The following is a 12360-nucleotide window of genomic DNA, read 5'->3' on the forward strand; positions in this document are numbered from 1 at the left end:
GACCTAAGGGATGCTCATGGCTGTGAAGCCATGAGCCAGTTTGCCACAGCCCATATTAATTCAAATGTAACACAAGGCAAAAGAGGTCAGTCAATCAGGAGAGGGTGGCAGAAGGCTACTTACCTTATTGCACCCTCCCTCATCAGGCATTTTGCTGCTGCAATCAACCCAACCTCCCTCCCAAAGGTCAGTACGGGAGTAGCTGATTGCCATTGCAGGGCCAAGTAGGAATTTGGAGGGGCACCCGATTGGCATTGGTGCAATCTCTTTTTTTCAACTGCTCTGTGCTAGCTCTGGGATGGGAATTTCTAAATAGGCCTGGTTTAAAAAAAACATACTGATTAGGCCACATCTCATTGATAGAATATGGCTAGTTCCTCAGGATAGGTAGAGTTGATCGGCAAGCACCCCGAGGCATCACAGGGATGGGGTGGGGGTCTGGAACAGGCTATCTCATGCTGTGCAGCTGGATGGTGCTGTGGATAACAACAACATTCGATTTATATGCCGCCCTTCTGGACAACTTAACACCCACGCAGAGCAGTTTACAAAGTATGTTATTACTACCCCCATAACAATAATCACCCTGTGAGGTGGGTGGGGCTGAGAGAACTCCTAGAAGCTGTGACTGAACCGAGGTCACCCAGCTGGCTTCAAGTGGAGGAGTGGGAATCAAACTTGGTTCTCCAGATTAGAGTCCTGCTGCTCTTAACTAGAGATGGGCATGAACCGGAATATGAACCAAAAAACCCCATGAACTGGCCCATTTTGTGGTTTGCGAACCAGCGGTTTGTGGAAGTTCGTTTCCACAAACTTCCACGAACTGGTCTACTCGTTTGTTTGGTTCATTTTAAATAGCAATGTCCCTTTCCATTCTGCTGCAAAGTGGCAGGGAAACGGGCATTTAAACCTGCGGATCAGCTTCCTTGTCAGGGAGATCCCCAACAAGTAGCTGATCATTGAAACAGCGGGGCTTGGCTGCCCAGCCAGGAGTTCCTGGCTGGCTAGCCAAGCGCCACCTGCAGTTTAAATGGCCATTTCCCTGCTGCTTGGAGCATCAGGGAAATGGCCATTTAAACTGCAGGTGGGGCTTGGCTGGCTGGCCTGGAACTCCCGGCTGGCCAGCCAAGCCCTGCTGTTTAAATGTCCACTTCCCCACCACTCTGAGCAGCGGGGAAATGCCCATTTAAAGAGCGGGTGAGGCTTGGCTGGCTGGCCAGGAGTTCCCAGCATTTAAAGGGGCATTTAAACCCCACGAACCATGAACCGGTTTGTGAACTTGCCCTAGTTCATGAAAGTTCGTGGTTCCTGGTTCGTGAAAATGCCACAAACAATGAACCGTGCAGTTCGGTTTTTTCGTGGTTCGTGCCCATGTCTACTCTTAACCAGTAAACCAAACTGGTTCTCCAAAAAAAGTCCTTGGTGCTGATCAACATTTCTCAGATGTGATAGGTGTCATGCAGCCCACTGGGGGAGGTGGATGAAGCTGGGCACCTCTTGGTACACAACAGCTGTGCAGGCTGGGATAAACAAGGTGGGCGAAACTGCTGGCTGAGTTTGGAGCCAGGATGGACTTGCCTGGTGTCCACTCCAAGGAGGTTGCCTAGTGCAGCCTGTGGGATAAAAGGAAGAAACATGGAAGGAAGAGCTGTTTAATGGAACAATATAGTCTCTTTATCTATAACTGCAAAATTAGATAGGTCAACATACAACTGAAGTTATACATACAACAAGTAGCTAGCTATTAGATAATGAAAGTAACGAAGCTCTAAAGTAGCGAGGCTGCGTGTTTACATTTGCACCTGTGACAGTGTCTAGCTGGTAATTAACCCTTTTATGGTTTCTAAACAGGATTGACTCTAAGCCATCGTTATACTTCCGGGTTAGGTCTCTCAGGATCAAAACAAATGTGTTAACCCTATAATAACCAGAATTTAGATCTTGCCAACTCCCAACACAGCCCACCCTCAAAATAGTCAGCTTAAGTAAGCATTAGCATCAATCAGCTAAATATTTAAATACATAAATAAAGTTGGTTGAAATGACATATTGTTCTTTGTGTATTTATTTGTCTCATGTCATATTTGGGGTTCTGGGGCAAAAAAAGGTGTAACTCTGGTTAGGATTGCACTCATACTCTATTAACCATTCCAAAAAAGTCCATGCCCAGACTCGTTGCTAAAGACGAGGCAATCCTGACAAACGGCACCACCAGGAGAAGGCTGTCTGAAAAGTGCAGCTTGCATTTGAGAGTGCAATGGAAGACATGGTCCAATACATATGAGGGTCCTATGCTGTAAATGTCTTTAAAGTAATAAGCAGAACTTTAAGTTGGTCCTGTTAATAGATAGGTAACCAGTACCGTTGACAAACTACTGACTTTCTGTGTTCCAAGAGACTGCCACATTTTATCTCTATTAAGCCCTACAAGACACCTTTAAAGGTGGCAACCTTACAGTAGTCCAGTTAGGAAGTTATAGGTGCATGGATCAGTATGGTTAGGTCAGCAGCATCTAAATAAGGGACTAGCTTATGAGCTGGATATAATTGAATTAAACTGCTCCTAGTAACAGTGCCAACTAGGGATGTGCGTTTCGGCTTTCCGAATCCCGAAAGAAAGCCGAAAGAAACGTCTTTTGGGTTATTTCGGGTTATCCGAAACAAAACAAGCCGAAACGTTTCGGCTTGTTTCGGCTTTCTTTCGGCATTCAAGAATCGCCATTTTGTTTTTGCTAGGTGTTTGCCTTAGCAAGCGTCTAGCAAAATCCTGCTGGAAGCTAAGGCTTCCTGCAGGCTCTTCGAAGAGGGGAGGGGGGGAGAAGGAGTGAATCACTCACTCCTTCTGTCACCCCCCACCCCTCTTGCAAAGGAGGATAGGGAATCCTGTGCTTTGCCTTGCAAATGCAAGGTGCATTGCTGCTAGCATTGCACTTTGCATTTGCAAAGCAGTGGAAGCAGAGATTCCTGCCAAAATTAACAGGTAGGGGAGGGGGAGCAGGAGGAGGGTGACTGTTGGAGTGTGGGTGGGGAAAGGCAGGGGAGGGGGGACTTTAGGAGTCACCAATCCCACTGCTGCATCCTTCTGCCAGCCAATAGATTTAAATCTTTGGCTGAGGCTGCAGCAGGGGATTTAAATTTGGGGCCAGACTGGTCTGGAACACTTCTGTTGCTGCTGCTGACCGAGAGAGGAGAAGAGAGACTGCACCTGGAGGACATCTGCCTGGAGGATCAACTGTGCTGGACATCCTGAGAGGAGACCTGGTAGGCCTTTTTTAAATTTTTGTAATTTTTTTGATGCTGGGCAATGTGCTGCTGTGGCCTGCCTCTGCAAAAAGGTGTTTCAGTTAAGTCTTGGCATGGCCTGGGGGGACAGGTTGGGCAGACAATGTTTGGGGGTGGGCGGGTTCAGCATTGGTTGTTGTGCTTGCCTTCTTTAATGTTTACTTTGTCATGCTTGAGTGTGGGGTGGGCTTGATCTACTGTTTCCCAGGAATAAAAAATGAGTGTCACAGCTTTGGGCCTACACAGGCCAGAAGCTCTGCTGGGTGGCTTTGGTGCCTTTCTTCTGGCTGGCTCTCACAATTATGCTTCACAAACTGGATTGGTGAGGGGTTGCTTTGCTGTGTCTGGCCCCCTTCTCCCAAGGCTTCCCACCAGGCTCTTGAACAAGTGTGCCAGCCTCTGGCCCACACACAGGCCTGCTGCTCTGGCTTTGGTCACCCTCTCTGCTAGCTGGCCTGGCACTCACAGTTATGCTTCACAAACTGGAATGGTGTGGGGTTTTTTTTCTGTGTTTGGTCCCCTGCTTCCAAGGCTTCCCACCAGGCTCCTGAACAAGTGTGCCAGCCTCTGGCCCACACATAGGCCTGCTGCTCTGGCTTTGGTGCCTGTTTGCTGGCTGGCCTGGCACTCACAAGCACGCTTCAAAAAACTTTTTTGTGTTGTGTTTTGTTGTTATGGAGGAGGTGTCAAGGGGATGAGCAAGTTAGTATTTTATTTCATGCCAGTTGTGTTATTTTCCGACTCAGAGTCTGAGACAATGCTGTCCTGCCTGTGGGTGTGCCCTGCTGCCATGTTGCCTACATCTGTCCAAGACAGAAAGTGTTTTTGACCCATTTTGCGCCCCTGCTGTGCAACCCACATCTTGTAATGCTGGTTACAAGTTTTGCTGATTGTCTAATATTAATTGAGTTGTGTGTTATGTTTGTGTAGTGTGAATCACTGCAAGCATGCTGTTTCCATGCCCTTTTGTGCCCTGCTGCTGTGTAAATTTAAGCAGTTCATGGAATAAAGTGTTTTTGAAAGCTCTTGTTATGGTTTTGTTTAATCTGTGATTTGAAGTTCGTTGTGTTAATTTTGTCTAGGTGACTTCTGTTTTCATGCCCTGTTGTGCACTCCTACTGTATAACCCAATTCAGTTCAAAAATTTTAGAGTTTGTTAAAAAAAAAAATTTTTTTTAAAGATTCTCTGATGTGTAGTGAATTGTGTAGTCCTTTTGTGTGGGGGACAATTTGTGTGATTTGTTGTGATTTTTTGACCCATTGTACTTTGAAAGTGATAAAATAAAGTTTTTTCAAACTTGAATCATTGTGTGTGTGTTCCCTTCTTTGATGTGAGGTTGGTTTCCAGCATTGGGAACAATGGGGCAGGCAGGCCAGCCTTCTATGTAGGTGGGGGTGGTGGTCAGGGGGTGGTTGTGTGTCAGGTGCTCTTTCCCAGGGATAAGTTGGCACAGGAGTGTGCCCACCATTGTGGCACCCCTGGGCTGTGCGGAATTGCCCTGGGAAAGAGAGTTTAGGAGTTCCAAAAGGGGGAGGGCTGGCCAGCCTCTTCCTGGGGTTATGGTGGGTGTGGGGCAGCTGGGGGTGGATTTGGGTCTGTGAGGGGCTACTGGGGGGATTTGGGTCTGTGTTTGGCAGATGGGGGGGAATTGGGTTTGTATGGGGCAGTAGGGGGGTGGACTTTGGGGGCTGAGAGCACCTACTTGGGGAGGCCATGAAATGGCCCCCCCAAGCGGGAGCAGGCTGAGCCTTGGTGGGGGGTGGGAGTAAGGGTGGGAGAAGGGCCCCTGAGGGTAGGGGTGGCATTTTGCATGCAAAATGCCACCCCTGGCAAGACAAGCCTCCCCCAACTGTAAGCAGTAGAGAACAGAGCACCTACTTGGGGAGGCCATGAAATGGCCCCTCCAAGTGGGAGCAGTCTGAGCCTTGGTGGGGGGTGGGAGGAAGGGTGGGAGAAGGGCCCCAGAGGGTTTTGCATGCAAAATGCCACCCCTGGCAAAGGAAGCCTGCCTCTTCATTTTTTCCCCATAGGAAATAATGAAGAAGAAGATGAGCAGCAGCAGGCTAACAATATGCTCACCTTCCTTTTCTTAATGAGAGGATAGGGGGACCTGGTTTGGGGGGCCATAACATGGCCCCCAAAGTCCAATCGGTCTGAAACTTGGGGGTTGTTAGAGAGCGGTTAGAGGAAGGTCCCCACCAATTTTGTGATGATTCGGTGGGAAAATGCCTCCCCCAGGCGTCCGGGAAGACGGAGGCATTTTCCCATTGAAAAAGCCGAAAGAAAGCCGAAAGAAGCCGAAACAAACCCGAAAGCCGAAAGCCGAAACGGCTAGCCGTTTCGGCTTTTGCCTGTATCCGAAACAGATTCTTGTTTCGGGAAACCCGAAACAAGAATAATGAAACAGTGTGCCTTTGCACACCCCTAGTGCCAACCAGTTTATCTATCAACAAAGCTAAGTCCAACAGTACCTCCAAGATCTAAACTTGATCGACTGAAGAAAGCTTAACCCCATCTTAGGCTAGTAAATCAAATACTCTGCTTTCCCAACCAGAATCATCTCCATCTGGTCTGGATTAAGTTCTGCTTGTTCACCCTCAGCCTTTTGATCCACCAAAATATCATGCCTAACTGTATTAAATGTTGCTGATAGACATCTGTATTGATGGGCTGGCATTATCCAATTGTACAAGGCTTTTTTTCTGGGGAAAGAGATGGTGGAACTCAGTGGCTTGCCCTCGGAGAAAATGGTCACATGGCTGGTGCCCCTGCCCCCTGATCTCTAGACAGAGGGGAGTTTAGATTGGCATGGAGGGCCATCTAAACTCCCCTCTGTCTGGAGATCAGAGGGTGGGGCCATCAGCCATGTGACCATTTTCAAGAGGTTCCGGAACTCCATTCCACCACATTCCAGCTGAAAAAAAGCCCTGGAATTGTAACTAGAGATCATCAATCAACAGTGTCATTTCAATACCAAATCCAGATCTGAAGCCAGAATGAAATGAGCCTAGGACAAATGTCTCAGCCAGAAGTGCCTGCAGTAGTTCTGCCTCAACCTGCTTAGACATCTTGCCCCAAAAGGTGAGACTGAACACAGACGGATAGTTGCCTGCATCCCTCATACCCAAAGATAACTTTTTAAGAAGAGATCTAATCACAGCTTCTTTCGGCTGTGGAAAAAACACCCCTTGTATGAGGTACGATACATTATCTTCCCCCAAAGTGTCATACTTTCCTCTGCTGTTTTGACTGTTGTTCCAATCCAAACTACCAATTTATTTTAACTGTTTTAAAAACTAAGTACATTGCATTTTTCATATTCTTATCAACCTTTTCCTTCTCTTTCCCTCTTAATCAGTGTTTAATACAGCTTACTTTATGATGAGAATTACTTAATTTTTAAATGTAATGGGAACTTAGCAGCAGTTCCTCAGTCCTTCCTATCAGTCATTCACCTATTACCGCTGCTAAGTTATACAATAAGGATATATAGCAAAATGCATTGTGAATAACTAATGGCTGCACAGCAAGGCAAGTGATACATATGTCTAGTAATTCCTATATTCATAGGGGGTATTTCTGCACCATCTGGAAGTGTGGTATGTATAATTTTTTTATATACAACACAATGAGGATTATTATTGATTCATAAATAGATTTGTGATTGTGAATGCAATATTACTGACTTCACACAAGCACTAAGGTCACGGCGGGCATAAGCTTCACATGAGCCCTGTAATTGTTGGGCTTAACCATGCAAAATAACTGTCAAGAATTAAACTTAGGAGTAAAAACACAGAGAAAATGGAAAACTGGAGACTGTGGGAGTCCTCTGACATTAGCATACTAAACGATATTGTAAAAGCACTAGAATTGCTTTCTGAGCTGAATTAATATTTGTGAAAGATGACACACTGATAAGCCTGGAGAGAGGGAAGTCCTTTGTCTGCAAAACAGGCCTCCAGCAAATACTGTCATTTTAGGGTTCTCAAAGCTCTGGATTGCTACAGGAGTACCATGGCACCCACCAATACTTCCCCTGGCGCCTGCCAAACTTTTCAAAAAGTAAGTGGGGCTATTCTAAGGAATGGCTTGTTATGGCTGCCATCATTCAGATGAAAAGGTTTTCCACAGCTACAACAGCAGTCACTGGAAGATAAGCCCAGCTGATAAATGTTTCCACTTCCAGCTTTCTTTCTTTTTAATTGTTCTCTTTTTTGTGTCCTCCCCCTTGGGATTTCCTTTGAATCTTTTTATTCCTCTTCTGTAATTTGTTGGCAAAGCAAGGAGGGAGGTAGTGGATTTGGCTCTGCTTCCTGTGGTAGCCATTCTGTGTTTGGCTCCACCTTCTCTGGCAATCATTTTGGGGTGGTGTATTGCCAAGACCACGGCTATACAGCCCGGAAAATCCACAACAACCATTTTGGGGTGGTGCTCACCACACCCTCCCAAAATTCAAAAGGGTTCAGAAAGGTTGGGTGGTAGAAGATTCGTGCTGAATCTGATTAAATATAGGGTAAAGATAATTTTTAAGGTCATTTTAGAGGTGGGGATAGTGACAAAAAAGTATTTTCCCACTGCCACTGAACAGCTCTGTGTTATCCAGCAACACTATTTTATGTGGTAATAGGCCCTTAATAGCTTGGTCCTCTAAGGAAATAACAGATCACCCTGTGATCAGTTTACTAAGCACTTTGCCAATAAAACTGATCGTATCCTATCTGTCTTGGGCTCCACATTAATTACAGAGATACTGAATGTTCCTGAGGTCCCCACTTTTTATGAACAGCTGGAGACTTTTAATCAGACTAAGATATGATGCATACCTACCTGACCTCAGGACTCATTCATGTCCTGGCTGGTAAAATCTATGAGAGAACAGCTACCTCAATAGATTGTACAAATCGTTAGTCTCCTGATAAAGGAATTAATGCCAGCTTTAAAAGAAACACTTTTTGGGAAAAAATACTTCTGGATACATCAGATCTCAGTAATTTTCAACCAATGTCAATAATAATAACATAATAATAACATTCAATTTATATACCACCCTTCAGGACAACTTAATGCCCACTCAGAGCGGTTTACAAAGTATGCTATTATTATCTCTACAACAAAGCACCCTGTGAGGTGGGTGGGGCTGAGAGAGCTCCAGAGAGCCGTAACTAGCTCAAGGTCACCCAGCTGGCTTCAAGAGGAGTCCCGTGCTCTTAACCACTACACCAAACTGTCCAATCTGCCTTATAAAGGTAAAATTAATGAAAAAGTGAAGGCTACTAAACTTCCAGGTTTTAAAAGATTCTTTTGTATCTGGTTTCTGGCCTAGACATGGCACAGAAATAGCCTTGGTTGTCCTGATAAGTGATCCATACCAGTCAACTGACAGGCAGAATATCTCCATGCTGGTTCTCTTGGATCTCTTCATGGAAACGTTATGAAGAGAGTGGGGCGGTGGGTTGCTCTTATGGGAATTTCTGTAACAGATTTTCACTTAAATCAAAATCTTTGATCTAAGTGGGCTGTGTGTTCTCCTTGCAGCTAAACATTTGTATCTGCGTATATTTATAAGTTCCAGATTCTTTGTCAAACTTATCCTTTTTCATCATCCATGACATATATAATCATGGGTTTTTGTAGGTATCTATCCATCCTTCCCAATCTTTGACAAAATGTCAAGATAGAGAAAAGATTCTAAAGCACGGACCGTTTTCTGGAAATGTAGAAAATGAAGATTTACAGAGAAGTTGATACAGGCAGGATCTGCTATAAATTATACACTACAGATATCCACTACAGAGCCAAATCAATTTCAGCTTTCACATCCCACTGTGAAATATAAGCAGACATTCTCATGGTGTGCTTGAGAAGTATGATAAAGTGGCAATATAGGCCCTGTCAAAGACAGAGAAGGAATGTGCTCTTCATCACAGCAGGGTATTAGCAAGAAAGATAACCATATATGTGAATTTATAAAAGAAAAATGAGAACCAAAATGTGAAAGAAAAAAAAGTAATTTCTCCAGTATTTTATGACTTTGTGGAAATTATTATTGTAACTCAGTGTCCTCTCTAGCTGACAATTACACATAATTGTGTATTAAGTTGGAAAAGAAAGTTGATTATATAAATCTACATTTATTTGAAATACCTTCATAGACAGACAACAAATGAGCAGCAATAGTAAAAAAAAAAATTAAGCATGTATCAATTTCAGTATTTTCTAAGTAATCCATAGTGTACACTAATGGTTGTGAAATTGTAGGTGGGGACCCAAGCATGTGAGTCCCTCACAGATGGATTGTGAAGCTAGGAGAAAGGAGAAGGAACCAGGTGAAATGGGAGAGAAGGCTGTGGGAGTCTAGATGGTGAATTCTGATTTGCCTCTGCATAATGTTTGAAATACAGCTTGTTGTTCTATATAATATTAGATATTTTTGAAAAATAAAATATAAACTTGTTAAATGCTCATTGATGTTAGATTCTTCTTTTTACTCTTGGGCATCGGGGGAAAGTAGAATGGAATTACATTGCACATGGGTCCTGGAACCAAATCCTACTTCACAAAATTTGAGACTCACTGGTGTAATCTCTTAGATACAATGCAAAGTGAGAAGGGCATTGATGGATTATGAATTTTATCCATTGGGCTGGCCTTTGTCCTCCATCTTGCAGTGGTTGTCACGACCTGGTAAGCATATGAATGGGTTGCAGCACACCAGATATTTATTTTGTTTGTGAGATTTCTCTTGCATATTGGATTGCATGGAGAAGCCCTTGGGCAAACTAGCTATTCATGTGATAACAGTAGTGCAATTTCGAACTGTTCCAGTTATGGAAATGGCTGCTGTGAGCTTTATCATTGTACATCCTTACTCACCTACAGTTTTTGTTAAAAATTATTAATCCTATGCATCCTCCCAAGCGTATAAGTTATCCTTACAATAACTGTATGAATTAGGTTAGGCTGAAAGAGAGTAAGCAATTTGTCCAATATCACTATATGCAGCTCTAAACAATATACCAGTGTTCATCTCTGATATCATAAATGTAAGAGATCAGATAAGGGAAGTGAGGCTGATTTCTAGTTGTGAACATGATCTTAAATCTTCTTCATATTTAAAAGACTGATCACACTATACATTTATCACAATGATTCAGCTGATAACAGCCTTTCCGTGGCACTTGAAATTATCTGTAGAATCACTGACTTCTGGACTTGGCCATCTTGAGTTTGGACTCTTCGTGCTCATGCCCCATGATTTTGGAAGCTAAGATGTAGATCTAAGTAATGGTGTGAGAACCTATGAGCTTTGAATTTATAACTTACTGAATTTATGCCTTTTTGAAATGATCCATGCTTGATTAAATTAAACTTTCTTTTGACCAACATGAGATGTTAGTCAGCAGCACCTAGACCGATTCCAAACGACTAACCTGAAGGCGCTGCATGCCGCCATGTTCCGGATCGCGATGGGGAAAACGCGCTATTTCGCGTTTTCCACGTCGCGATCCGGAACATGGCGGCATGCAGCGCCTTCAGGATAGTCGTCTGGAATCGGCCCTAGTGTAATGGAATTTAGGTGTTTCTTATTATTAATTGATCTTTGTTTTATACAGTGCTAGGCTGAAGGCATAAATGTGTGGGTGAGTGTGTCAGGGTGTGATTATGTTCACTTGAAGGCCATGCAAAGACAAGCTACAACAAACAGACAAGTCTGTTCCATTGCTCACAGCCAATATAAGCTACAAAAGCCGAAGATACAGTTTCCGGTTTGCAGAGAACACAAAGGGATACTGTGTACGTACATGCCAAGATACTGAAGACACCCTTGGATCAGGCCCCTCCAAGTGTCCGGAATCAGCTAACCCAAAACTTCTCATAAGATGGAAAGAAGAAGTTTTCATCAGACTGTCCCAAACAGAAACCATTCTCCCAAGAAAGCTGTGACAGCACCCATCTACCTAATTCCTACCCTGTTCCTAGAAAGGAGGGTGTATGTGCAAATCACACGGGGCCAGAGCATAGAGGGGTATAGAACCAGCAAAGAGAGAGCAGAATTTCCTTTACTATTCTGCAATTTGTGTTGAATCAACTGCATGTAAAGATGGCCATTTGTATGGAAGTGCTCCTGTGTATGGAAGTGTATGAGTGGAATACAATGAGATACTTTTGAATTTCCTTGGTGTAAGTTTAATAAACATTACTTCTATATCCAAGAACTTAATGTCTGGCTTTCTCTCTTTCTCCCTCCCTTATCTATGTGGAACAGTCTTGCAGAGCCAAGAGTGGATTTGAATGGACGTTTGATCACTGTTTCAGCTCATTTGCACAGAGCATGGTCTTGTTTTGCCCTGACAATGGTGAAAATCCAATAATAGGTAATGTTGTATATTATGGCCAGGACAGAGATGCCTCACTGCAAAGAGACTTTCTTTGGCGGCATTCCTGTAATAAATGCCATGGGTCCTGCCTTTTAAGAATAACAACAACAACAACAACAACATTCTATTTATATATCCCCCTTCAGGATGACTTAACACCCACTCTGAGCAGTTTACAAAGTATGTTATTATTATCCCCAAAACAAAACACCCTGTGAGGTGGGTGGGGATGAGAGCTGTGACTGACCCAAGGTCACCCAGCCGGCTTCAAGTGGAGGAGTAAGGAATAAAACCCGTGCTCTTAACCACTACACCAAACTGGCTCTCCCATTGCAAGAAGTGGTCCCACAAAACTGTTTACAACATAACAGGAAGTGGACAAAGTAGGACACAGCCTTCTTAGTCTGACATCTTATTTGATCACCTTTGAGGTCATTTATATTAACATTTTTTTAAAATCTGTGTGACTCACTCTGTTAAAGCAATTGTTCTTTTAACAATTTTTTTTAAAAAAAGAAAAGATTACATGTCAGTTTTTATTTCAATTTAATACATGCCATTCACAAATACATAAAACTCCCTTTGAGCTCCAAAGCAATGCCCAAGATTCCAGTGAGTAGCAGTATATTTACTGACAATATTTTGCCCCTGTTTAAGGTCCAGCCTTGGGCCAAAATTATTTCAATAAAAATAACA

Source organism: Eublepharis macularius, chromosome 2 (genome assembly GCF_028583425.1).
Source record: "Eublepharis macularius isolate TG4126 chromosome 2, MPM_Emac_v1.0, whole genome shotgun sequence".
NCBI lineage: Eukaryota > Metazoa > Chordata > Lepidosauria > Squamata > Eublepharidae > Eublepharis > Eublepharis macularius.